Raw genomic sequence first — 27986 nt, forward strand, 5'->3', positions numbered from 1 at the left:
GGTGCCCATTTAGATTTTACACCTGGGGTGAGTGTCTCCCTTGCCTCACCCTAATCCCTGCCCTATTGTTAGGTCTCAGGCCCCTGCTTCTGGATGACATTTTGGGAAGATCCCTTGGGTTTTTGTTCACTTTTATTTATAAGAACAAGTTCATTAATCATTATCACTCTCATCTAGATAGTAAAAGCCTTGGCTGGTCCAAATCTAAATTTTAATATCACATTTAATTCCAAGCTTTTCCTCTCCCCCTACCCACCTCTCACTAAGGCTTGGGGTCCCCTTCTCCGCTGTTCCTTCTGGTGGTTCCAGGGCTGGGACAGGTACAGAGATGAATGTCATACAGGAGAAAGGGTCTTTTCCTTTTGGATGGCATCAGTGACTGATGTGTAGCAGGTGAACAGATGCTGGTGCTCTTGTGTGGTGCATTTCATTCCTTCATGTATTCATGTAGTCTTGTTCCCCCACTTTGCACCCCAGCATAGGGAGGCAGCTGGAGGCTTCTCTGTACTCTACAGGGACTGTCATTTCACTAAACCTGCAGGTAGCATGACAAAGGAAATTCCACTCAGGTAAAGTGGTTTCATATACAAGCAAAGAATGATTCCAGCACAGGGCACAAAGGCCTAAATGCTGTGCAAATCCACCAGTCATTCAGTTAATCTTTGTTAACAGACAACCTTCCTGGGGTGAGCGCATGACTTTCATTCTCTGCCCTCATGGAGTTTCCAGACCAGAAGGGAAGCCAACTATTCAAAGACTCAATAAAAATATCATCCAGTAACTGAATGTGCAAAATGCTGCAAAGGAAACATTTGGGGGATTATAGAGTTTGATCCTGGGTCAGGGGATAGGAGCTTAGGGCATAGGGAATGGAGAGAAAGTCTGTCAAAGGGAAGGGGGAATTAACCAAGTAACTGCAGGCGATGGGAGGGGAAGAATGTTTCAGCAAAGGGAACAACGTGTGCAAAGGGTGAGGAGGATGCCGTGTCTTCTTGGGACTAAGGAACATCCCACAGGCTGCAGCTGAGCGGGGCAAGAACTGGATGGGAGCTCTGCAAAGCACAGCAAGTGCCAAGTGCTGGGCTGGGCTGAGCCTGTTCGGTTTGAGGAACTGTGATAAGGCCAGGGGTAGCAGAGAGGGCAAGGTGGCCAGATGCTGCTGGGAATGTAAGCTGGTGAGGAATCGGGTCGTCCTAGAGCAAAGGGATGATATGAAAGGACTTGAGGGAGGAAAGTAACATTTGGGGATGATGCATGTCTTGGGAATCTTGGTAAAGTGAACTCATCGCTTGAATGTTAATAAGTCATTTGCATGTGCGGAGACAAATGGGCCTGTTTCTATTGCTGTGATCAAATCCTCTAAAAGCACTCAATAATGATTTCACAAAGGTTATTCAAATGATAGATGGATTTCAGAAATTTGTGGTAATTAAGCACTTTAAGGTTGGCAGGGAGCAGATAGGTTACTGAAGTCACATGAAGGTGTTAGAGATATCAATTTAAAACGAAACCAACAATTTTTAGGCTTTCCAAAGTAATTTGACTCTCTGTGTCTTTCTCAAACATGAATAGAAGATGATAATGAATACTTTGAATGTTTCTTTCCTTATTTTACATCAGAATTTGTATTGAAAATTTCAACATATCACTTATTAAAGGACCTGTATATGTTATGAAGGATCCTGTATTTTGCAGAAATTGCTAAAGAATATTGTCCTTTTCACCTGGTAGCAACTGGCAACTTTAGTTTTTTTCTTGTGATTTTAAAAGACCTGCTCATGCTTGAAAATTTGAAAACATACAACTACTATAAAAAAGAAAATGAAAACCATTTATAATGTTACCACCGACATGTTACTACTGTTGGTACCCTGATTTGTCTCTTATTTAACTATTTCCTCTGAATATGGATGCATGTGTGATAAGAGTGTAAAATCCATGTTTTTGTATCCATTTTTTTCACTTCACATGAAATCACGAGCGCTTTCTACACTATTGAAAATTTCAGGTAAGCATATGATCAAATCATCCTTCAATATTTCCCTGTTTGGAAAACCTGTGCACCCTTCTCCATTCCTATATTATTGGACATTTGTACTGCTTCCAATTTTTGCTGTTGCAGTTTATGTGGCAATGATTGTATTACTACATAATCTTGGTTTGCATTTATGAACAGCTCCTTAAGATAATATCTTATGTGTGTGATAACTGCATCAAGGATTAAGTGCTTTTTAAATTTAAGCTCTTGATACATCCAGCAAATTGCTTTTGGAGACATCGGGCCTGGTGGTCCCCCACTGATGGGCATTCTGTGCTCATGTTTCTGTTGCCTCACAGGCACTGTGTTGAAGAGTGTTTGTGTTAATCCTATTTGATATGCTTTGTTATTCTTTTAATTTTCAGAGAATTCACGGCTGGGACCAGCTAGTCCATGGCTCCACCTTCTTGGGAGCAGATTAGATCCGCTTTCAAGCCAGTGAGGTGATCTGAGTCCCAGCAGCCTCATCTGCCAAGTCAACCCCTGCACTGCATTGAGAAAGCTGCGGTCAGAGATTCAGAGTGAAGACAAGTGCTGTCCCACGCCAGAGCCCAAACCTGTCCCCGGGTTGGGAAGCTGAGGAGTGATTATTTGGTTCTCGGATGCTTCGAGGGTGCCTCATGTGGTATGCGATCAGTGCACACATCCCAGGTATGTCAGCTGCGCCCCGACCAGCCTCCCGAGTTTGGGGTGCTACCGACACAGGATGCATCTGTGGCACATCGTGATAGGCCTCCCCAAGTACCCTGTCCTGCTGGTGCCCTGTCTTCTGACCCCCCCATCAGATCTTGGCGCCAAGCCCTGACAACCACTTCACCCTGGAGGCCGTTCCCAGAGCCTATTTCACGGCTCATTCAGAAGGAAGATGAGGGGCCTTTTCCATTTCCAGTATTAAATGATTTAATTCACAAGGGACTTGGTCAACACAAGTATCCCAACAGAGCCCAGGCCCTGTATCATTTGCAATTTACCATTCTGATTAAACCCAACCCAACCCCATCAAGCTCCGCATGGGGTGAACCAACCGAAACTGCACCACAGGCCCCTGGGGGGCATCCGGCCCAGGGAACTGAGGCTGGAGAGGGGAGGGGGAGCTGGGAGTACATCTGCCTCGTTTCAGGAAATCCAGTAACCTCTTAAGATGGATGTTTCTGTAGAAATACATCTGATAAATGTTTAATTACATGTTAAGAGGGACCATTATTCATGGAGCAGTCATTAGCCCCAGAGAACTTCAAGCCCCTCACCTTGTTAAGAGTCACGTTCATATGCAGATCAGCCCCAAATTCCAACATTCCCTGCTCCAGGAGGAGAGCAGGTGGGAGAGCCTGGTGAGGTCTCCATCAAAACAGTGTAACACAGGGCATCAGTGGGGTGGCCAGCGGCTTGGCTGTGGGTGGGAGATTTCAGAGAGGTGGGACCTAAGCCAGGAACCTGAATCAAGGCGCCAAGACCTCAGCCCCACCCCGACCTACCTGTTCTAAGGGTCCCTGCAGGGCTCCGTAATCCCTACCTGTGAGGGGCTCCCCTCCTGAAGCTCTTGATGCTTCCCAGGCCCCCCGAAGTCCTGCGGTTCCCTGGAGATGCTGTCGGCTCACAAGGTGCCAGGAAGGACTCTCCTGGGATGGAAGACTTGGGTGGACCCATCCTGGGTGACAGGCAGTGGGTGTATCGCTCAGGGTTCTGAGGAGGCAGGTGACAGAATCCATTTAGGTCCTGAAGCAAGGAAAAGCAGAACCAACCAGAAGGCCCCAGGAGCAGGAGTCCCAGGTCTTGGAGGGGCAGGAACTAGGGCATCCTGGGGCTCTTGGTGGCAGGGGCAAGGGAGAAGAGCTTGCTGAGGGCCGCTTAGTATAAGCCCAGGTGACTTAAGTCCCAGAAAAAAAAGCAGTGGACCCTTACCCATAGAAGGCAGCAGAGCCAGGCCATCCCCCTGCACTCCAGGAGCCCCAGACACCACACTGCCTCTCAGCCCTGCCAGGGAACTTCTCCCTTCCTCCTTTCCCTCCCCCTCCTCTACAGGCGGAATTAATTAGCAAAAAATCACAAACACAAAAACACACTCTCAATGCCTAAATAGCATTGTTTATTTGTCACTGACTTGGCCTTGTATTTGTCTGTCTTTTTGCCTCAGTCTCTAAAATGAGCACAAAATCAACATTCAAGGGAGAAGTGTGCACTGGCGTGGGGAGTGGGGGGAGACAGCTTCAATCTGTCAACCAGCCTTTTCCATGTGAGAAATGTCAGCAGGTAGAAATGGATTAAGTCTGCCACTGAGTTGGTTACAATCCAGAGGTGAGGGTCTTTGGAGTGACCTTTATTTAAGAAATATCACGGCAGAGGCTGTTGGAAAGACGCTTTGGTGAATGATGGAGCCTGATGCATGGTGTGTTCACTGGGCTCTCCAGAAAAAGAGCCGGCAGGAGGTGTCCATATCCTACATACAGAGAAAGAGGCTGAGTTTAAGGAATTGGCTAATGTGATCCTGAAGGCTAGCAAGTCTGAAATCTGCAGGCTGGGCAGGTTCAAGACCCAGGGAGGAGTTGGTGCTGCCGTTCAAGTCTGAAGGTCATGGAGCTGGAGACCCAGGGAGGAACTGGGGCTGCTGTTCAAGTCTGAAGGTCGTGGAGCTGGAGACCCAGAAAGGAAATGGTGCTACTCTTCAAGTTTGAGGGTCATGGAGCTATAGACTAGGGGAGGAGCTACCGTTCAAGTGGCACTTCCCTGGGTCTCCAGTTCCAAGATGCTCAAACTTGAACAGTGGTAGCACTAGCTCCTCCCCAGGTCTCTGGTTCCATGACCCTCAGACTTGAAGAGTAGCACCGTTTCTTTTCCGGTTCTCCAGCTCCACGACCCTCAGACTTGAGGGGCTGGAGACCCAGGGAGGAGCTGGTGCTGCTGTCCTAGTTTGAGGGTCGTGGAGCTAGAGACCTGGGGAGAAGCTGGTGCTGCTGTGCAAGTCTGAAGATGGTGGAGCTGGAGACCCAGAAAGCAGCAGGTGCTGCTGTTCGTTTGAGAGTCATGGAGCTGGAGACCTGGGGAGAAGCTGGTGCTGCTGTTCAAGTCTGAAAATAGTGGAGCGGGAGACCCAGAAAGGAGCTGGTGCTGCTGTTCAAGTCTGAGGGTCGTAGAGCTGGAGACCCAGAAAGGAAATGGTGCTACTCTTCAAGCGTGATGGTCATGGAGCTGGAGATATGGGAGGAGTCAGTGCTGCTCTTCTAGTTTGAGGGTCTGGGATCTGGTGACCCGGGGAGGAGCCAGTGCGGCGGTTCAGGTCTGAGGGTCGTGGAGGTGCTGACCCAGGGAGGAGCTGGCGCTGCTTTTTAAAATTGAGGGTCGTGGAGCTGGGGACCTGGGGAAAAGCCAGTGCTGCTGCTGTATTTTCAGGGTCATGGAGCTGAAGACCCGGGAAGTAGCTGGTACTGCAGTTCAAGTTTGAGGTTTGTGGAGCTGGATATCTGGGCAGGAGTCAGTGCTGCTGTTCTAGTTTGAGGATCTGTAGCTGGGGACCTGCAGAGGAATTGGTGCTGCTGTTTTAGTTTAAGGTTTGTGGAGCTGGAGACCTGGGCGGAACTGTTGCTGTAGTTCAAGTATGAGGGTCGTGGAGCTGGAGACCTGGCGAGAAGTCAGTGCTGCTCTTCTAGTTTAAGAGTCTGGGAGCTGGTGATCTGGGTAGGAGCCGGTCTGCTGTTCTAGTTTTAGGGTCTTGGAGCTGGCGACCCGGGGAGGAGCAACAGTTTGAGGGACGAGTAGCTGGAGACCTGGGGAGGAGCTGGTGCTGCGGTTCAAGTTTGAGGGGTGTGGAGTTGGATACCTGGCAAGTCAAGTTTGAGAGTCTTGGAGCTGGTGACCTGGGTAGAAGCCGGATTGCTGTTGTAGTTTGAGGGTCTTGGAGCTGTTGACCCCGGAGGAGCGGGTGGTGCTGTTATAGTTAGGGTCGTGAAGCTGAAGACCAGGGGAGGAGCCGCTACTGCTGTTTTATTTTGAGAGTCGTGGCTATTGAGACTTGGGGAGGAGCTGGTGCTGCAGTTCTAGTTTGAGGTGGGGAGCTGGAGGCTGTGGGTGGAGCTGGTGCTGCTGTTGTAGTTTGAGGGTCTGTTGCTGGGGACCTCGGGAGGAGCTGGTGCTGCTGTTTTAGCTTAAGGTCCATGGAGCTGGAGACCCAGAGAGGAGATGGTGCTGCTGTTCTAGTTTGAGGGTCAGGGAGCTGGAGACTCGGGGAGGAGCCAGTGCTGAAGTTCAAGTTTGAGTTTTGTGGATCTGTAAACCTGGACAGGAGTCAGGGCTGCTGTTGTAGTTTGAGGGTCTTGGAGCTGTTGACCCGAGGAGGAGCTGGTGCTGCTGTGCTAGTTTTAGGGTCGTGGAGCTGGAGACCTGGAGAGGAGCTGGAGCTGCTGTTCTAGTTTTAGGGTCATGGTGCTGGAGACCCGGAGAGGAGATGGTGCTGCTGTTGTAGTTTGTGGGTCTGCAGCTGGAGACCTGGGGAGAAGCGGGTACTGCTGTTTTCGTTTAAGGTCCATGGAGCTGGAGACCTGGGGAGGAGCGCGTGCTGCAGTTCAAGTTTCAGGGTCATGGAGCTGGAGACCTGGCGAGAAGTCAGTGCTGCTGTTCTTGTTTGAGTCTTGGAGCTGGTGTTTTGGGTAGACACTGGTCTGCTGTTCTAGTTTTAGCGTCTTGGAGCTGTTGACCACAGAGGAGCAAGTAGTTACTATTATAGTTAGGGTCGTGAAGCTGAAGACTAGGGGAGGAGCCGGTGCTGCTGTTTTGAGGGTCGCGGATATTGAGACTCGGAAAAGAGCGGGTGCTGGAGTTCTAGTTTGAGGTGTGGAGCTGGAGACTTTGGGTGGTGCCAGTGTACTGTTCTAGTTTGAGGGTCTGTAGCTGGGGACTGGGGAGGAGACAATGCTGCCATTTTAGTTTCAGGTCTGTGGAGCTGGAGACCCAGGGAGGAGCCAGTGCTGCTGTTGTTTAAGTCTGAGGGTTATGTAGCTGGAGACCTGGGAGGAGCCTGTCGTGCTGTTTAAGTCTGAGGTTCGTGATGCTAAACATGGTGCCGGTGTTGGGGAAGGAGAGAGAGAAGAGAGGAGAAGAGAGAGAGAAAATGAATCACAGGATGCCACTTGAAACCACAGGTGTAATTGTTTCTCAAGCAGGTTAAACCTGGGAACTTGTGAGTCCTGGTGATCAATGCATTCTTTTCTCTCTTAAACAGTTTGGATTTCTCTTCTATCTCACAAGTCAGAAAGACCCTGATTAATGCCCTTAGAATTTGAGAAGCTTAAGAAAACTAAATGATGATTGTAATAATAATAATAATAATAATAGGAATTATACCATAATTATCCTTACTGAGAGAGACAAAAATCACACACACACAATATGTCTTTTCCATCAGTTAGTAAAATAAAAAATAAATGGATAAATAAACCCAAGCAAAGCTATAAAATGTTGTTTTGTGGAGAACGGATGGAGGACAGAGATTAGTCTGAGAATTGCTACTAATGGAGAAACTTCACACTTACCATTTTTCCTGTGAGGTTTTGGTGCAGAATGATATTGTGTGAGTTCTGGCAGCTGAGTCACTTCCCACGGCCCGGTGATGCCGTCAGTGTCACAGAAGGACCCTCTCCCAGCTGGTCCTGCCTCTCTGCTACGATGAGTGTGGCTTCTGATCCCCATCAACTGACTGTGTCTTAAGACCAGGCCCATGAGCACAAGGGTTTCCATGATGAAGGTTCCTGGATGGAACACCGTGGATGTTCCTAATGTTCCTTCCTGATGTTCATCTGCCATCTTGCTATTTAATGCATCTTGTGTATAACTGTCTTCTAAATATTAAATAGAAAAAAGCATTTATACCATGTGGGTAAGGTATAAAGAATATTGACACACTGGACACACAGGACCTCCACCAAGTTTAGGGAATAGAATCTGAAGAGACATAACTTTGGATGCTCCCTCAAGGCCCCTCCTGAATCCCAGTCCCTTCCCTTCTACAGAGAGAATCACTTTCTGCTTTAGTCTTTATTATTCCCATACTTTACTTCATAGTACGTTTCTTTCACCAAGTATGTATACATCCCTAAACAATATGCCATTTAGTTTTTGAACTTTCTGTTGTCTTTTTGAGACAAGGTCTTGCTCTGTTGCCTCGGCTGTAGTTTTGAACTTTGATGTGAAGAAATTCTCCTGTGTTACTGCTCCTATGCTGCATTGGGTCTGAGCATTTGCTCAATGTCTATTTTTGTCCTCCATTCTCTTCCTGAGACCCATACACATTGATATGGTTCATTTTCATTGCTGCGTGATCTCCCGTAGCATGAGGGGAACATGGGAAATGTCTTCATTTTCCTGTGGATTAGGGTTTGGCCAGGTTGGGGCCCTTAGGACTGTGTTGCTAGAACATTCTTGGGCATTTCTTTTATATACAAGTGCAAGTTTCTTCTGATCAGTAGCTTTCAATTTTCAAAATTTCATCCCAGTTAAGAAATGTAATTTTCCTCATAACCCACAACACATATCCTTTCATATGCAAGCATAACAACAACAACAACAAAAATTCACAACCTTTCTTAGCAGTGGCTGAGTGTTCTTCTTGCTCTCCATTCTCCCCAACCCTTGCATTTCTTGGGTTGTGGGAGTTTTGCCAGTCTGGTGGGTGTCACATGATACCTCATCCTGTTAGGTTGTGACCCTCTTCATGTTTTTATTGGCCAGTCCTTCACATTTCCTCTTCTGTGAAGGGATGGTTCAAATCTTTTGTCCAGTTTCTGTTTAGCTGTTTGAATTTTTGTCTTTTTCTTTTTAAATTATTATTATTTTTTGAGACAGAGTCTTGCTTGGTCAACCAGGTTGGAGTGAAGTGGCGTGATCTCACCTCCTTCAACCTGCACCTTCCAGGTTCAAAGGATTCTCCTGCCTCAGCCTCCAGAGTAGCTGGGACTACAGGTGCGTGCCACCAATGCCCGGCTAATTTTCATGGTTTTAGTAGAGACGGGGTTCTACCATGTTGGCCAGGCTGGTCTCAAACTCCTGACCTCAGATGATCCACCCTCCTCGGCCTCCTAAAGTGCTGGGATTACAGGCATGAGCCACTGAGCCCGGCCTGCCTTTCTCTTTTTCAAGAGGGCTGTTTGCAAGGTTTATGCACATTCATTTGGTGACTGTGTAACAAAGATGGGTTTGAATCCACCAGGATGAACCTGCAGGATCCCTTCTTTGTGGTGGGAGAGGAGACAGAGAAGAGTAGAGGGGCATGGAGAATCAGAGCTGAGAGGAGGCCGAGTCAGGTGGGGGTTGCAGGCTGCTGTGAGGACTTGGCTCCTCCTCTGAGCCAGATGGAATTAGCAGGGGATTTAACTAGGGGAGTCATCGTCTCCCTTATGTATTTCTGCCATGTTTGGCTCAGTTGAACTCACCTGTTGAATAAGACTTGGCCTTGGCCACCCAGAGGCCCATGGCTAGGGCTTAACTCCCGGCATGGCCACTGACACATCCATGTTTGGCACACACATGGCTGGGCAGCCCTGAGACCTGCTCTGCCTGGGCCTTTCATTTATACAATATGGGTAAGGTATAAAGAATACCTTAAAGTTTCTTGCATTTGTCCCCTCTCAAGTCTGGCCTATTTATGAGTCTGATTACACCTCGGCATGAAGAAGGAGGTTTGGCAAATGACTCATAAAGCATATTTTTAAAGGTCACTACTGAGAGGAGAAGAAAGGGCCACTGAACATGGATGCTCTCTTTGCTGATGTGTTTTTTTCAATTAAGTGAAAATAAAGAGTCATGCCTCTTTGCACATACCTGGTCTGATTACCAAGCATCCAAGGAGGTCTCGGGTGTCTTGGAAGCTGGAACCATCAGCCCTGTATGAACTACATGTGCTTTTATATAAGTTGCTCCCAGGTGAGGACAAGTGGGTCAGGCGATCCCAAGCTCTGCTTCCTGCTTGGCATGAGTGAGCTGTGTATGAGGAGGTGGTTGTGGAGGAATCCCATGGTCTGACCAGACCAGACAGTCACCTGCAGGAGGGCAGGGGTGATGCTGTTCTCACATTCATCATCCACAGTGCCTGGCACCTGCTCCAGGCTATGGCAGGTGTACAGGTGTCCAGCTGATCTTAGATAATGTGGGCCCTGCTCAGCGACCCCAGGGGCTGGGAGGGAAATCAGCTTGAGAGCTTTCCTGGATTATGCCTTACCTAACTTACATGGCATTTCCAGGAGAGAGGGCTACTGGTTGTGTCTGTGTATCAGTCAGGATGAGTAACAGCAGCCGCTACAACAACAGCTTCCAACGCTCAGAGGGCATGCACACAAGTGTTCTGTCCTGCTCTTGTTACAGTCTCACTGTTGGGGCAGCTCACCTGAAAGGTCCCTTAGGAGACAAGTACCTGTGACTGTGATGTGCATCTTGCAAAGTCCTAAGGGAAGTGGGTAAAATTCGCTTACTCCAGCAGACAGGGAGGGGCACCCACGGCAAACTCCCTTCACCTGGGAGCAGGTGTGGTCCTTGAGTCCTATATCACCTGTTTTTCCTCTGCCTTGGCCCGATGTGATCTGACTTCTGCCTGCCTCTCCGACTCCATCTCCCCTCCCCTTCCTTTCTTTCTACCAATTAGGTTACAGCCTCAATGAATGTGACCAAGGACCCTGAATCACAGTGGCTTAACCAAAATGGAGGTTCACTCCTGTTTCACAAGAAAGTCAAAGCCAGTCAGGTGGTTCTTCTCTACAATTTTCAGGGGCTCAGCCTCCTTCCATCTTGTTGGTCTGACTTCCTTAGAGTGTGGCTTCCCTGCCAGTATCCATCCTGTCTCCTGTCAGCCAGCAGGGAGAGGAGAAGAGAACAAGAGGGCACAAACCTTCCTTCTTCTAAAGGCAGCCACTGTGCATGGGCCTCACCTCCCCATGATCACAGCCTGGTCACATGACCTCTGTTTGCTGCAAGGGATGCTGGGAAATGTAGTCTTCATCCTGGATGTCAACGCCCAGATTTGTCACTCCTGAGGCCAAGGGGAGAGAGGACATAGGAGAGAGTCACTTGTTCTGCCCACCCTTGCACACATTCCTCCAGCATAGCGTGACCCACTGCCTCAGCTCGTGTAGGACTGAGGGGGTTTGTGGGACACAGACCTTTCAATTTTAAAACAAGGCAGTTCCAAACAAATCATTCCAGCTTGGCTGTAACTCAGAAGTTTCCCTGGATGTAAGATTTCTAGTGTTAAAACCAGGAAAGTTCTGGACAAACCTGGACAAGTTGGTCCCCTCTACTCTAGACACACTGGCTTCCTTTCTGCTCCTCCAGCAGGCCAAGCCAGTGCCTGCCTGTAGGGCCTTTGTATCTGCTGTTACCCCTGTCTGGTATTCCCTTTCTGCAACTCTATGCAGTGCTCACTCCTCTTCTGTTGAGAAAAGGCTGCTCTCTGGGTGCCCCGGGGAGCCTGGTCTGCTGTACTCAGCACTACAGGCTCTGTGAAAATCCCTCCATGCTCTTCATAGAATGAGATCTGTTCTTTCCACCCTTCTCTGCCCACTTCACTTTCAAAGTCCCTGAGGAGTTTTGATTTTTATTCTCTTCACCACTGAAAGATACATCTCTTTCCCTGAGGCTGTGGCTGGGCTCACACATAGCCAGATAAATCTGATATTAATAATAACCTGAATGAAAAACATGTATTAAATCCCAAGATTATGATGTAGGAAGCAAGCATTCTGAAGAGATGTGTAAGCCTAATAAAGGCCAAAGGATGTGGAGTAAAAGGAAATGTGGGATGGAGAAACATTTCATGCAACAGAACCCCACCTCTTGGTGAGTTCATTGGTACAAACTTTCTAGAAGGCAATTGGCAATTGCCCAAAGAAAACGCCACTCATCTTTTAGTCCCAAATTCCATTTATAGGCATTTATCCCTAGGAAGTAGAAAAATATGTAAAGATGAATCTCTAAGGATGTTTATAAGAAGAAAGTAGGAAGCCTAAATGCTTGCTGGTGGCCCCCTGCCCTTCCTCCGGCGCTCCTCTCTCCCCAGTGGCTGGACACTTGCTACGTTTTCCCAGCCTCCCTTGCAGCGAACTGTGACCATGTGACCAGATTCTGACCAATGCAAAGTAATGAAAGTGTTGTGTGGCATGTTTTGAAGCCTCCTTACGTCTGTCATCTGCCTCATTTCTTAGTTTTTTGTTTCCTCTCTCCTCCTTGGCCTATGGATGTGATGATTGGTGCTCTTCCCATCAATTTGGTCTGTGAAGGTGAGATTCACATCCTAGGAAGTGCAAAACACTTCACTGGACAAAAACAGGGTCCGTCAAATTTTGCATAAACACTAGACTGTCAAGCTCCAGCTTTGGTTTCTGTGAAAAATACACTTTTGTCTTAGTTGAAGTTAGAGCTCTGCTAGATGCAGCTGAATCACATCCTAACTTGATTAAAACACAAAATTAATTGAATATATTGTGGAACGTCCATAAATACCAGGGCTAAAAAACAATAATGTTGATATGTAGAGTTCTCATTGTCAAAATAAGTCCATAAAATATTGTTGAGTGCACATGAGGCGGGTTTACATCTGTATGTATTAAAACCACAATTCCAGTTTCATAAGACAAAAAGCACGTATGTGTATCGTGTGATACGTTTTTATTAGGTTGCTCTATCCATCCATTCATCCATCCATCCATCCATCCATCCGTCCATCCACCTATCCATACATCCATCTAGCCATCATTCATCCATCCTTCCATCTGTCCATTCGTCCATCCATCCATCCATTCATCCACCGATCTATCCAACCATCCAGGTAAGTCGTACACCAAAATAATGTTGGTCATCTTTAGTTGATTGTGTCAATGGTGATGTTAAAATTTTTTCTTTTTTTTTTTTTTTTTTTTTTTTTTGAGACGGAGTCTTGCTCTGTCGCCCAGGCTGGGGTGCAGTGGCCGGATCTCGGCTCACTGCAAGCTCCACCTCCCGGGTTTACGCCATTCTCCTGCCTCAGCCTCCTGAGTAGCTGGGACTACAGGCGCCTGCCACCTCGCCCGGCTAGTTTTTTGTATTTTTTAGTAGAGATGGGGTTTCACCGTGTTAGCCAGGATGGTCTCGATCTCCTGACCTCGTGATCCACCTGTCTCGGCCTCCCAAAGTGCTGGGATTACAGGCTTGAGCCACCGCGCCCGGCCAAAATTTTTTCTTTAAGTTTTACTTTATATTTGAACCTCTAAGATACCCTCCAAATTCTCCCTCTCCTGGTATTCATGCCTGTGTGTGATCCCTTCCCCTTGAGTGTACATGAGGCCTGTGACTTGATCCTAAGCAATAGAATATGGAAAATCAAATGGGATGCCGCTCCCATTTGACAGATGGTTATGTCACAGAAGGTTGTGACTTCTATCTTGCTGCTAGCTGACTCCTTCCTTTGCTTCAATGAAGAAGTTGTCATATTGGAAATGTGCTTGTGGGCAGGAACTGAGGGTGACCTCTGGCCAACAGCCTGCAAGTGAGTAAAGCCCCCATTCTGAGGCCTACCAGAACCTGACTCTTGCCCAGAGACATGTGAGCCTGGGAGCAGACCCTTCCCTGGTGGTTTCCTCAGCTGAGCCTCCACCCTTGGCCAACACCTTGATGATTGCCTGCAAGACCCCCTGGGGCAGAGGACCCGGTCGAGCCATGCCCAGACTCCTGACCCCTAGAAACTGTGAGATAATAAACGTGTGTTTCTGTAAGCTGCTAAGTTTGTGGTAATTTGTGAGGCAGCAATAAAAAAAGCATACACCTACTTAATCCCAGTCACTGAGCTGGGCCTTATAAAAACGTTCCACTAAAGAAAACAGCTTTGGAAATGCTCTGACATTTGTCACACATGGGCAATTTCAACCGAACACCTCTTATAACCTCTTTCCATGTTTGGGTGGAAAAACAGTGATTAACAAAGACTGGGAAAGTGTGAGGCATTTAAATGTATGTGCAATTTCAAGCCTTTCAGAGCCGGCTGAGAGCTGCTGCACTGATTAAACGGCTGATGATAACTTCTCAGCAGAAAGGTTAACGGGTGTGTGTGATTTTATCTGCAGTAGAGACTGAGGAGGTGGAGGGGAGGGGCTTCAGAATGGTCTTCAAGTTGATGATGGGTTGTTCAAAAGTGCTTTAGGTGCAGAACAAGAGAAGGAATGACATGGGGCTCAGAGGAGGCAAATTAGTCACTAGAAAGCTCCAAAGATCAGCCTTCTCTGTCTGCCATTCCCACGTGGCCACCTGGTCTGGCCTCTTTTCTGGTGGATGCCAACAGCCTCAAGGGGCCTCTGGATTCCTCTCTCGTACTCTGTTGTAAATTCTCAGTACTGTAGCTAAATGGATGTTTTAAGTTTCTCAAGCTACACATCCTCCCATTATGCTTTGGATGAAATCTCAGACCTGACCATAGGCACTGTGGCGCTGGGTCATGGGGTCCTGCTGGCTCCTCAGGCCCCGTCATGACCCGCTTTCCGCTGGGCTTGCGACAGTGTCCACACAGCCTGCTCTTTATCCACAGACGTGGCACTCTCATACCAGTTCCAGCCTGAGTCGCTTTCCCTTTTTCGCCTTCTCATCTTTCACATCTCCCATCCAAACCCCCACCCTCAGGAACCTTTCCCAGTTGCTTGCACTGACACATGCAACCCCATGACACTTTGGATCACATGAATGTGCTTCATTCTGCTGCTGTTGGAAATGACTTCTCTGCTTTCTATCGTCACTTGCCTAGCAACAGTCTTCCCCAGTGACCTGCTGAGCTCAGGGGTGCAGGGAACTTGTTTTGTGTCCACATCCCCCCTATGCTGAGGGCACAGCCTGGCACAGAGTAGTCACCAGTCAGCATTTGCCAGATTAATTGTCTGTCTTCAGGATGGGTGGTGGGAGAAGTGAAGGAATCTTTTAAGATGACCTTTATACCTAATAAGGAGAGACTCCTGGCGTCGAGGCTGGTTTCAACATGGAGTCTGTAGAAGGTGACGTGAAGGCCTGCAGGACCCCTTCCGGCCCTGCTCAGGCTGATTTTTGGATTAGGAGTGATTGCTGTTTTCCAGACCCGCTGACATCTGACAAGTCGCCATCCCTGGGAGATTTGCTTGCTTTTTGCCAAAGGATTTCGTTCAAATCTCCACCTGGCTGCGACCCAGATGAAGGGCACCAGCTGCCCAGCTCATTCCCTTCTGCAGTGATTCATAGCCGTGAACACCTCCCAGAGGGGCCTCCTGAGACTTCCCTGTCCTGTGGGTCTGGCCTCTGATGACCAGGAGGGGAGCAGTTGGGATGACCCAGTGTCCCTGTCTCTGAACGTCATTCATTTGGGTGGGAAGGGAAGGTTAGGGAACCTGGACAGACCATCGCTGGCCCCATTCCCTGAGGTACATATGTAAGAAGCACTGCCTAAGTGTCTGCTCCATGCCAGGCATGGTGGCCGTGCTGGGCTTCATCAGGGCACAGGCAGACGTTTTCCCATCTCATGGCACTGGTGGAGGGTGACAGCGAAGACACAAACTCGCAGATGAATTAGACCCTGACCTGCAGCGCTTGGTGCTGTAAAGGAGATAAATGAGGGCTGGGGCTGACAGTGACTCAGCGGAGGGCCACATCGATGAAGTGACCAGGAGGACCTCTCTGAAGAGGTGGTATCTGAGGCCTGGATCAGAAAAAGACAGCCGTGTAAAACTCGGGGGCAGTGTTCCCGGCAGGGGGAAGAGATAGTGCGAACGCCCTGAGGTAGAAAAGGGTTCAGCAAGTTCAAAGGTCAGAGAGAAGGTCTGTTTGGGGCGCACTGAGGTTGGAGCAGGCCAGAGAGGCTGGCAGGGAGCAGCCTTGAGTGCCATGATGAGGAAGGAGGGTTTTGTGCGATGTCATGAGCATCGTGGATGTCTGAGCAGGGGGCACTGCGACCTTCACACTCCACAATGACCTCTCTGGCTGCCACATGGACAACAGGCTGGAAGGGGCAGGAGTGGACCCGGGAGAAAGAATGAGGCTGGTGCAGTAGCAATTATGCCCATCAGGATGGTCAGGGGAAAGGAAAGTAGTGCAAAAACGTCTCTGCTTCTCCTGTAGCCCACGGTTATCTCTTAAACAACTATGCAGAAGATAAACACTCCCACAGAACCCAAAACCCAAACCAAAGCAACATCCCTATGGCTTCTGAAGGTAAGGGGTAGAGATGAATATCTGAAGCATTTACCACCACGTGTTTCAGGAGGAAAAGATAAACATCTTATGATGTTCCCTTGAGGACCTTAAATATCGAATTGAAAATATACTGTATTTCAAAATGATGTTTGCCCGAAGAGTGGAGGGGTGCCCACCAAAGATACATGAGATAGGCCGGGCATGGTGGCTCTCACCTGTAATCCTAGCACTTTGGGATTCTGAGGCAGGTAGATCACCTGAGGCCAGGAGTTCAAGACCAGCCTGGCCAACATGGCAAAACTCTGTCTCTACTAAAAATACAAAAATTAGTTGGGCATGGTGGTGGGTGCCTATAACACCAGCTACTCAGGAGGCTGAGGCAGGAGGATCGCTTGAACCCAAGAGATGGAGGTTGCAGGGAGCTGAGATCGCGCCACTGCACTCCAGCCTATGTCAAAGAGCGAAACTCCGTCTCAAAAAAAAAAAAAAAGATATGTGAGATAATTTTGGGTGGTCCCTGAACCAGCATGAAGCACTGGAATCCCGCCGTGTGGAATGTATTCTCTTACTCAGTATCTTTCAGCCGATAGGCATGGAGACAGTTTCAGTTCAGTGCTCGTGTGACTGGAGTGCCTCTCTCGTGCTTGAGAGACAAAGGTGAAACTGCCTTTGCAAAAATTATAACTGAGGAAATTATGACAGTCAAAGGCATCGCACCTAACTGACTCTGTCTTGCTTTAACCTTTAAACTGCCCTTGTTCCTTCCTGGGCACAGGCCAAACTAACTCTGGGAAAGAATTCAGTTCATGATTTGACTCTGGAACAAAATTGGTTATAGCCTTTTCCCGAAAAGACTCCCTTCTTGCCTGGGGACCAGTCTGCCTTTGCAGGACTAACAAATTGCAGCCTCTGGCTGCAAGAGTCTGAACCTTCCCAAATTGCTCCTGGGGATAACATCACTAAGGTCAGTGCTTGAGATATTTTGCAGACCCTGCACTGGATGGATCTGCTGACACCACCCAGATTGGTAATCTGCCTCAACCAGTTCTGCCATCCAACCCAGGAACAGAAGACAGCATGAAAACCTCACTTCAACCCCCTATGATTCCATCTCCAACCTGACCAATCAGCTCTCCCCACATTCGGAGCGCCTACTTACCAAATTATCCTTAAAAACTCTGATCCCTGAATGCTCAGGGAGACTGATTTGAGTAATTATAAAGCTCCAGTCTCCCGCACAGCCAGCTCTGCATGGATTACTTTCTCCATTGCAATTCCCCTGTCTTGATAAACTGGCTCAGTCTAGGCAGTGGGCAAGGTCAACCCCGTGGGTGGTTACAAAGGGAGCACAGGTTTCAGGTTCATGTCTTTAGCAGCCTCTGGCTAGAAAGTAATAACATGGCTTTGTTTTTGTTGTATGTGTTTTCATGGATACTCTTCTATTTATGGCAAATGATACTGATTTTTCATTTGCAGTAGTGGAATATCAAATTTCCTTTTAAAAATTCTAAAAATGTAACTGATTTAAAGATAAATTCTGACTAGATCAGAATATAGATGAGATGCAGCTATTTCAAAAGTCATGATGGAAGCAGACGCAAATCAGATCATGTCACTCACATCTCGGCTCACTGCCCAGAACTTTCCAATGGCTTCTTCCCCCACTCAGAAGCAGATCCACACTCCTGGCTGTGGCCTGGAGAGCCCCACATGATCTGGGCCTCATGTAGCTCTCAGACCTCCTGTCCTCCCTCACTCTGTCACTCCACTGTGGTCACACTGACCTTTCTCAGCACAGGGCCTCTGCACTTGCTATTTTCTCTACTTGCAGTCTCTTCCTCTAGAAACGTGTGTTGCTCGTCACACAGTCCATCCAGCTCTCTGCACAGGTCTCCTCCTCCTAGCTGCCCTCCTGGACCACCACATCTAATATAATTCCTCCCCTGACTTTCAGGCCCATGGTGTCCTCTCATCCAGGGGTTCCCAACTTTATCCAGAGCATGAAGTGGGGGGATGTGTGCAGGATCAAGTGGCTGGGGTAAAGTAAGTAAAGTAATAATAACCACCAGGTGATATTCACAACCCATATTAGTGCTACCAACAGCCGCATTTGCCTGCTTTTCTAGGCCCAGGATTGTCTGCAAGCTCCCTGTCCGAGGAGCGTCAGCAGAAGGGTCTGAGGTTATGGGAAGGAACAGCTTGCCCAGCTCATGGCCTCTTCTGTGCACTGGGAGTCCCTGTCTTGCCAAGACCAGCTTGGTCAGGGAGACCCTAACCCAGCTGTGCTAGAGGAATTAAAGACACACACTTGGAAATATAGAGGTGTGAAGTGGGAAATCAGGGGTCTCACAGCCTTCCAAGCTGAGAACCCTGAACAGAGATTTACCCACATATTTATTAACAGCAAACCAGTCATTAGCATTGTTTCTATAGATATTAAATTAACTAAAAGTATCCCTTGTGGAAATGAAGGAATGGGCCGGATTAAATGAATAGGTTGGGTTAACTGCAGCAGGAACATGCCCTTAAGGCATAAATCGCTCATGCTATTGTTTGTGGCTTAAGAATGCCTTTAAGCAGTTTTCCACCCTGGGCTGGCCAGGTGTTCCTTGCCCTCATTCCTGTAAACCCACAACCTTCAAGCTTGGGTGTTAGGGCCATTATGAACATGTCACAGTGCTGCAAAGATTTCGTTTATGGCCAGTTTTGGGACCAGTTTATGGCTGGATTTTGGGGGACTTGTTCCCAACACCTGTCCCCCACAGCTGTCCCCCAGGGCCTGCTCCCAGGTGGGATCGGGAGATCCTAGGGCTGAGCGGCTTCTGGCCAGGGTTCTGCCCTGTGCTGTGTGTCTGTGGGGGTGACACCCCCACCCCCAACCCTCCTGCCCTGCCAGCTGCTGGACACACAGCAGCTACAGGGCACGAACTCTGAGACCAGGACCTCTGCAGGTCCCATATCACAGAGCCTCCTCCTCCCCACCCGACTGAGAAGGAGGAGGCACACCTCAGAGTTAATCCTGCCCCCCGCTCGCTGCAGGATAAATGGCCTCTGGGTTGAACACCTCACCACGGGATGTGCCTTAGTGTGGAGTTTATCAAATCGCAGGCTGTGATGCATTAGTGGGTCTTGAAATCAGTTTAGAGGGTCCAGCCCGGCATTGAAAATCTGCAATAGACCGGAATAGACTAGATCAGAAAACATCGGAGCGCGTTGTGTGCAGCGAGGGTGAGTGTCGTTTGGGGAAACGTGTTGCTTTTCTATATAAATGGATGTGCATGTGTGTGTGCTGGGTGGCAGTTTGCAATGGGTTTTGTGCAAGGGGCTGCACTAAAAATGTTAGAGAATCTCTGTCTCATGACCTTAGGGTAACACCAAGCAAAACCACCTGGGGGCCCGGCAGGTCTGGGCTCTGTTATTCTGGGGAGGAGATTGTAAAGCCTGAAAAACAAAGGTGAAGAGAGCAAGATGGCAGGTTAGAGGTCCAGCGACATGTTGCCATGGCTGGTATGTGGACGGCGGGCTCCCTGGGCCTCTCCCCTTGTTTCCTCCCTGGTCAACCTGCTCTGGCTTCCACTGTCACTCTCTTTATCCCATGTGCCTGCTCTACCCTGTTCATAGCTGGTCACCATCTGACGTTACCTTCGTGATTTTGGATTTCTCTACCTCTTGCCTGCCTGCCCTACTGTTATGTCTTCCCAGCCAAGGGAAGGAGGCTTGTCTCTAGATCTCTGATGTGCTCTTGTGCAAGGACAGTGCTGGCATAGAGCTGTGCTCAAGGGCAGAGGAGCCCGGACTTACCCCTGGGAAATGGAGCTCGAGCCATTTGCAGGGAAGTCCAGAGTGGCTGGTGGGTGGAGACGGGTCCAACTCAGGAACTGAGCAAGGCGAGCTTTCCCCAGAGAGGGGGCCTCCCTCAGCTGAGCTGAGACATGTGGCAGACCCTGTCGAGGTCCCCACGTCCCCTGGGCCTTCCCCTGCTGTGCCCCTGCCCCCTGACTTGGACTGCAAGCACCTGCATCTCCTGCTGCCAGGGTCGGGGCTGCATGGGCTGGAGAGACTGAGGTGCTGGGAAATTAATGCTTCCAGGGTATCCCCCAGTAGCGCCTGATGGAGTTGGGGGTGGGCTCCAGCCCCCTGTGGCCCTTGGATCGATACCTCTGAGGTGCATGTTTATGCTGCAGGGCCCTGAAAGACTGTGCTGTGTTTACCACGTTGGTAACTTACCTGTGGTGGGCATGGCAGCCTCTGCCCCAGGCCCATCTCCTGGCTGGCACTGCAAGGCCAGGCTCTATGGGCTTGCAGACCAGGCCTGGGCCATTTCCCAGAGAAACAAGCAGAATGCCTTATTGGCTTCCGCCTTGCCGACCTCCCTGCCCCACACCCCAACTGGTATTGCTTATGATGACTTCCCAGATAGATAAACGACTTGAACTTGAAAGCTTGCCTCAGAGTCTGCTTTGGGGGAAACCAAAACTAAAACATTGGGTGCAGGGCTTGATCGTGGCCTGTTTCAACATTCCTTGTATATGATTCATGTATTATGTACAAATGTATGTATGAATGTGATTATTTTCCCTGAGTTGGGGTGGGCTCCCAAGACTGAGAAATGGGTACAAACCAGTGTCAAGCGTCTTCCATGGCCAGGTTGCAAGGCTGTGGCTCTCTCATCCCACAGTCCACGATGAGGGGTGGAGGGGAATTGCACTGCAGGACAAAGAGGTGATGAACGTGCAAGAAATGAGACCAGGAAGGGGAGAGGCATGGAAGGCACACAGAGAGGTAGAGGAAGGGACGTGGGGAGGGGCAGGTGACTGTGAGGGAGAGAAAGGGGGAGGGGGGTTATTTCTGAAGCTCTAGGAGCTGCCTTCCTGCATTGCTGAGTCAGCGCTGCCTGGACTCAGAAATGCTCGTTGTCCATTCAATGACCCCTTGGAGCTTAAGAGCTCTGTCAGGATCTGAAATGTGTCCAGCAGATCTTCAGAGCCATTCAGTTTTCATCCCATGTGGGACCTGGACACATGTGCATGCAAACGAACATGCTTACACATACATACACACACACATACACATACCCCCACATGCCACGCACATGCATACATGCACTCACAGAGGCAGTCTCATATGTATACACACACACATGCACACGCATACGTACACATGCCCGTGCAAATATGCACACTCATACATGCACAAAGACACACTGATATACACATGCTCACACACGTAGACACACTCATACATACACTTATACACATGCCCACACACTCATGCATATACACACTCACACAGATACACTCTTACATATGCACATGTGCCCATGCATACATACATGTGCTCTTACACCGACACACTCTTGTGCACACACTGAACACACGCAGACACCCTCATACATATACTCTTGCACACACACTACACACAGTCATACAAACACACTTATATGTGCACTCACACACGTGCTCACTCCCACACCCACACACGCCCACACACTCACAGACACGGTGAGTCGGGTGTATTTAATATGCAGTTCGTGCCTGTGCCTCCCCTCAGATCCCCATGTGACCTGCTCATCAGAGGAGGCCCAGAGTCCTGGGGGAAGCCCTGGTGTCCCTCCCCATGATCTCCATGACAACCCAGCCGGACACCGGTTTGTGAGTGTGAAAGCTTCAGGGCCCACACGACCTCCCACGTTAATTCATGCACATCAGCTGTTCACTACTCAACGTGCCCATGTTATGTGAGGCAGCGAGGCACAAAACTGGCATCTGCCGTGAGGGGGGTGTGTGTGTGTGTGTGTGTGTGTTTGTGTGTGTGTGTGTATAGTGAGCTTGGCTTGAGGTTTGGGGCAAAATAGCGTGAAAGATACAGCCAATAGTAATTGGATTACAGTTGTTGATTGCTTTCAAAGGATTTAACATGGAATATTAATCCCAAAGGTATATTACATCTGGTAAATTTTAAAGCATCTCACACACAGAGTGGGGTAAAAAGAGAAACAAACCACTTGAAAATTGGATGAACCCTCCCCCACAGTCCTGAAATTGCTGGTGGATGGCGGATTGCAGTCCGGGTATGAGACGTTTGTGAGAATCTGAATGTGTCCCACAAAGGGCTCTCCAGAGACTGGCACTGATCAGGCCGTGGAAAGCCCAAGGCCCCACACGACAGGTTCTGGGCTCTGCCTTCCTTGAACACAGCGGGTGGAAGGGCAGGGGAGAGAAGTGGAGGCTGAGAATGGCTGGAAGCAGATGTTTGGATTTGGTTCTTTGGCTGTCCTGGCTGCCAGGAAAGTCAAGCAATGCTGGGCGGTACTTCCACACATAGCTACACGGACTGAAGCAGGGCTGGTCCTGTGGCCGAGACCCCCTCTTCCAGCCCTACATGGGTCCCCTGACCCCCAAGCCTGCAGGCATTCACATCCCACCGTGCAAAGACCCCAATCCCCTTTGTTTGAGGACAGGCATAGTTTCAGGCATCATCCTCCTGCCATATGTGGGCAGAGCTGAGCCCCTGAGAGCCAGGAGGGAGGCCCCCCAATACCCATCTCTCCCACAATGGCCGATGCTTCTCAAAGGGTCACTTCCAAAGAATGCCAGGTGGCAGGAACCAGGCTTTGGCATCTGACGCGCTCCTGTCCGCTTCCTGGGACACTCCAGATAACAAAGCAATCATCCTTTGTAAGCTCTGACCGAGAACAACTGGCTGCTGTCCTCTAATTAGCAGGGGGACACGCTAAGCTATGGCCTCCTGTAAGCTCTGTAAATGTCCGTGAAATCAGCCTGGTGAATCTACGCCCGGTGCAGACTGCGGGGCCCACAGAGGCCAAGGGGGAGCCCCCGACCCCAGTCTGGCTCTGAAAACAGCCTCCAGGAGAAAATGCCAAGTCACTGGGACTCATGGCAGCTGCTCAGTCCAACAAGTTCTTTCTTGCAAATCGCTTATCCCCGCTGAGATCTGGGCTGGCTCTGCACATTCTGGACACCCGTTATCTGCTGGTTGGAGCTGCCTGGGCACCTCTGAGGGGTGCTCCTGTGTAGGCAGGGGCTGCTTCTAAACACGTGGCTGCTCTGTTAGTGGCACCTTCTCCTCCACTTCTCCTGGCCCTATTAGGTGATGGTTATTGCAAGGAGGTCACCGCGCCAAGCATCCTCTCACACGGCGCCGTGAGACACCGGGTGTGCGGTGTCTCATGAGAAATTCAAGCCCCATTTCCTCCCGAGACACCGGGATAGGGCCACATTTCTGAGCCCGGGCTGTGTGAGACAGGACTGAAATGTGTCTAAGGGGAGGGCCTACTTTATGTCACTCAGGGGTCAGGAGTGCACAGATGGAGATGCTGGTGCCCACCCAAGTCCCCCAAAACAGAGAAAGGGAGAGGCTGGGAAGCCTCCAACTGGAGGCTGATGACGTGGAATCCTCAGAGAGTGCCTGCTGCTCATGGCGGAAGGGGCTAGATCTCGATGTAGCACCCATAAGAGGCCCCCACTGCTTCCTGCCCCCAGACCCACTGTCCCCAGAGACCTCTCGGGCTTGCTGAGGAGCGTGCGTCTCTGTCACTTGCTTTGGGTCCCCTCGCTCACCTCAAAGACAGATGCTTACAGCCCGTGGGTGACCTGCTGTTTCCACCCCCTCCTGATGCCCCTGCCCCATGGGCATGGCCACTGCTCCTGGATTGCAATGTCTGTGCGGCTATGACAGCCCGAGTTCCTCTCAGGGTGGGTGTCCCTCCTGCAGAAAGCCCGCCCTGTCTCCCAGGCCCCAGCTCTGGTCCTGGGCAGAGGAGAGAAGGACTGGGGTGGTGGCTGATGGATTCTCATGTTGCCTCTTTCCCGTATTCCCCTGGGCTTTTCTCTCAGAGCCTCCACCCTGAATCCTGACTGCTCACTGTGTCTCATGTAGGAAGCCCCCAGTGACATCTCATGCCCTGTACACAAGTCCCTGCAACCTGGGCCCCTCCCCAGCTCTGCTGCCTCACTTTCACCCCTTTTTCCTTCCCTCCCCACATCTGGCAAAGAAGGCAGAGTGCTTGTTGGAGGGAAACCACATGTGAAACCCACACAATGCACCAACCCCCGACTGCCCAGACCCCCACCCCATCATCTTCTGTCCTTTCGGCAGTCCACAGCCCAGACTGCCACACTGGGCTCTTCAGGGGTTACATCTGAGCGGACGGGCCAGGGAGACAACTCTCTCAGAGCCCTGGAGGGGCTGGGCTGAGCTGGGATGTGTTGTGAATGTCGCAGCCTGGCCTGTGACAGGAACCTCTAGGACCCCTCTGGGAAGGAGAGTGGAGGGCAGGAGAGTACAGGTTAAACAGGGACGGGCAGGAGCAGGCAGCAGGGTTGATTAATTTTTCTCAAAGGTTAATCTTAATTTCCATGTTGCATGCAAAAATGTAGGCACAGGCTCAATTAAAAGTGATGTTCTGGTGCCAGCCACGCTTCTCTGTCAATTGCACCCTCTGCATGCTGATTTTGACATCTTGGTTGAATCACAGCCTATTGTGCTGCTGTTGTGGAATCCTTGTGTAATTTCCAGAGCTCCCCTACATCTCCAGGCCTTTGGGGAAGAATTGAGACAGGAGTCACCCGGCGGCACCCCTCCCCTGCAGTGCTTCTGAACAGTGAGAATGTGATGATCTCGCCTTTGCTGGGTTACTTTCTAAGGAATGCAGGTGACAGACACAGTTCGAGGTTTCCAGAGGATCTTGCACTGAGGTGTTTGAAATGAAGAATCCATCAAGACAGGAGCAAAGGAGCTCACAATGCAGGGAAATGTGGACAAGGCTAGAGGCCTGGAAGGTGGCAGTTCCTGGGGTCTGTCACTTGTGTAATCAAACAGCGACGGGGAGGAGCCCAACAAAGTCCTGTGGCACCAGAACACGGGAACGTGGGCCCCTTCTTAGCTGTGGCTGGCAGATCAAGGCTGAAGAGGTCTCAGTGGTTTATCTCCCGGCCCCAGTGATGACCGTGATGAACGCGGGTGGGTCTCCCTCCTTCACTTGTGAGGTTCTGCCTGCAAACCTCACCAGTCTCAAGGATTTCAGGCTGTCCTTGTCCGGGGTGATGACAATAAGTTGAACGATGATGACTCACATTCATGTGATGCTATGTTACATGAATATATGGATGGATGGACTCAGGAAATGTATTCCTTACAGTTACTCTATGATGACTATCGCCATTCTACAAATGAGGAAACTGAGGCCTAGACAGGTTAAGAAACTTGCTCAAGGTCACACAACAGGTAAGGGGTTGGGGTGCCTGTGTGGCAGTGCCACTGGGTGGTCATGAGCACAGCCTCGGGGGCCACCTCCTGCCCCCTCGTCCTGTGGCTTTCTGTGTCTAGTGTGCAGGTTGGATGGGGCCGCCTTGGCGGTTTCTTCCAGCATCTTCCAGGGGCAGCACCTTCCGCTCATCCTGCAGGTGTTTGTTGAGCAATGCTTTGTGCCAGACATGGTTCCAGGTACTAGGGATGCAGCTGTGCCCAGTTCCTGCCCCCATGGACCTGACACTCACAGTCAAAGACATGCAACAAGCAAGAAGTCAAAGTGACACCCAAGATGACTTCGGACAGTGAAATGTGCTGGAAAGAAATTTAACCAGGCTGAGGTGGTGGAGTGACAACCGGTGGGGACTCAGTGAATGGAGCGGGGGCGGCATTTGACCTGAGTCCTGAAGGAGGAGGTGGAGGAGATCTTGAGACGGGTCTTGGGGGGTGACTTCCAGCAAAGACAGCAGCAAAGCTGAAATCTGAATCACAGCCGACCTCACCCTTCCCGATGGGCACTGCAGGACCCAAGGAAAAACTGACTCCTAGCCCTGCCCCCGTAAAGATGTCAGGGACAGGCAGGAGCAGGCAGCAGGGGTGATTAATTTTTCTCAGTTGGAGCCTGGGACATATTTCAAGGGCCACATGGTGTAGTGAAGTGTGTGGACCTCCTCAGCACCAGGCTGCCTGGGTTCAAATCTCAGCTCTATCACTGACACATTAACTCAATTAGCCTCTCTGAGCCCATTTCTGGGTTTATGAATGGGGATGATTATGGAACTATTGTGAGGAACAGATGAATAAATTCTCATGCAGCGCTTAAGCACACAGCGGCGTGGAGCGTGAGTGGCTGCACACCACGTTAGCTGATGTCCTTGGAGGTCAGAGCAGGCGCTTTTAAACCAACCCACAATTACACTGGACCTCCAGGGCATCTCTGATGATTAAATGGCTTCTTTTCAGAAGGAACAGAGAAATGACTGCTCAGACATGGAAACATCTGTGTTCTGTCCTGACAATAAATGATATTCCAGAAAAACCGAGGCTTGCTCTACCTACTTGGACTGGGGATGGCAAATGCCTGACTTGTCTCCCTTGTACACTTAAACCTAAGTAAGCTGGGGCTACGGGTGAGATGCTGAGATTGGGTCTGTGAACCACAGGCTCTGATAGGTTTGGCTGTGTCCCCACTCAAATCTTATCTTGAATTGTAGCTGCTGTAATTCCCATGAAATTGTGGGAGGGACCCGGTGGGAGATAATTGAATCATGGGGGTGGTTCTCGTAGTGAATAAGTCTCAAGAGAGCTGATGGTTTTACAAGGGCTTTCCCCTTTTGCAGCTCTCAGTCTCTCTTGTCTGCCACCATGTAAGACATGCCTTTCACCCTCCGCCATGATTGTGAGGCTCCCCGTCAGCCATGTGGAACTGTGAGTTCATTAAACCTCCTTTTCTTTATAAATTAGTCTCAGGTATGTCTTTATCAGCAGTGTGAAATGGACTAATACAGGCTCTAAGAACAGGAAGGACTCTGGGGACTGTTGTCATGGTTATGTGTCAGGGCCCTGAGGCCAGTCAGTCTGGGTTCAAATCCCAAGCCCAACAGAGACCCTGGTTTGTGACTTTGAACAAGTTTCTTTGTCTAAGCTTCAGTTCTTGCTGGAAGGTCATGGATTTCGTAGTGTAATGAATACACATGACACGGGTCATCGTGGATGCTTCTGACCTCCCAGCAAAAGAGAAGCCATCTGTGCCCAAGACTTGGCTCAGTCTCCACTAAGTCCACTTCATGCAGACACCCTGAAATCAGCAAACCAGGGCGCTGTGCCCCTCAGACAGACACTGAGATGGAAAGGACCCTCTTTCCCACACTCCTGTGGGAGGGATGGAGCGCTGAACGTAGACAGGGGTGGAGGGGATGTTTGCCGACCCCTGGACAGGACAGTGTCTCAATCCATAGCGCCTGGCACGGAGTAAGTGCTCCAAGAACGTCTGCTGGCTGGGTACCATGAATCCCTCTCTCCTTTTCTCACATTTTGTTAGAACTGTCTCAGTTTAGGATGCTGAATGCTCAGTAAATAGCCTTCCCTTCTCTTTGCAGAAATAGTGAGGATTTACTGAGATTCTTTGACAGGTGTGAGAGCTTAGAACTAAATGGGTTGGCACCCTGTGGAGAACCCTACCCAGCTAGTAATGCTGTTGGGAGCATGTCTGCCCCTTCCCCCACTTAGTTTTAAAGGCATTTTTGAGTGTCAGATTTGCATGCAAACCCATGTGAGTGGGAAGGGGTGAGGGTGTTTTATGCTGTTACAGTGGTTAGGGAAAGAAGTGATCTACTGACCTCTATTGAGCATGAGCCAGGACATGAAATGTTCTGCAGTATCTCAGACAGTTCCACACAATGAAAATTGCCCTGCAGGAAATGCCAAAGGCACCCACTATTGAGACGCTCTGAGTGGGACTCGAAGTGTCAGAGTCAACTTTAGAGTAGAAGAGGCCACAGGAGAGTTTGCTTCATCTCCTCCC

General features: G+C 49.7%; 2 long non-coding RNA genes across 6 annotated transcripts in view; one reads left to right on the forward strand and one right to left on the reverse strand.

Moving 5' to 3' along the window:
- The window catches only part of LOC105470711 (uncharacterized), a 223010-nt gene that overhangs the window by 133283 nt on the left and 61741 nt on the right, over positions 1–27986 (forward strand). For all 5 annotated transcript variants that reach the window (XR_011613267.1, XR_011613264.1, XR_011613266.1 and 2 more), the window contains exon 3: positions 2404–2689. This is a non-coding gene — a long non-coding RNA (uncharacterized lncRNA). The remainder of the gene's footprint in view (positions 1–2403; positions 2690–27986) is intronic.
- LOC105470709 (uncharacterized) lies at positions 204–7793 on the reverse strand. Its single transcript, XR_011613268.1, has 3 exons — positions 7561–7793; positions 3552–3721; positions 204–535 (listed from the first exon to the last, which is right to left on the reverse strand). It is a non-coding gene; the product is annotated as an uncharacterized lncRNA (long non-coding RNA).

This window comes from Macaca nemestrina, chromosome 15, assembly GCF_043159975.1.
Source record: "Macaca nemestrina isolate mMacNem1 chromosome 15, mMacNem.hap1, whole genome shotgun sequence".
Lineage (NCBI taxonomy): Eukaryota > Metazoa > Chordata > Mammalia > Primates > Cercopithecidae > Macaca > Macaca nemestrina.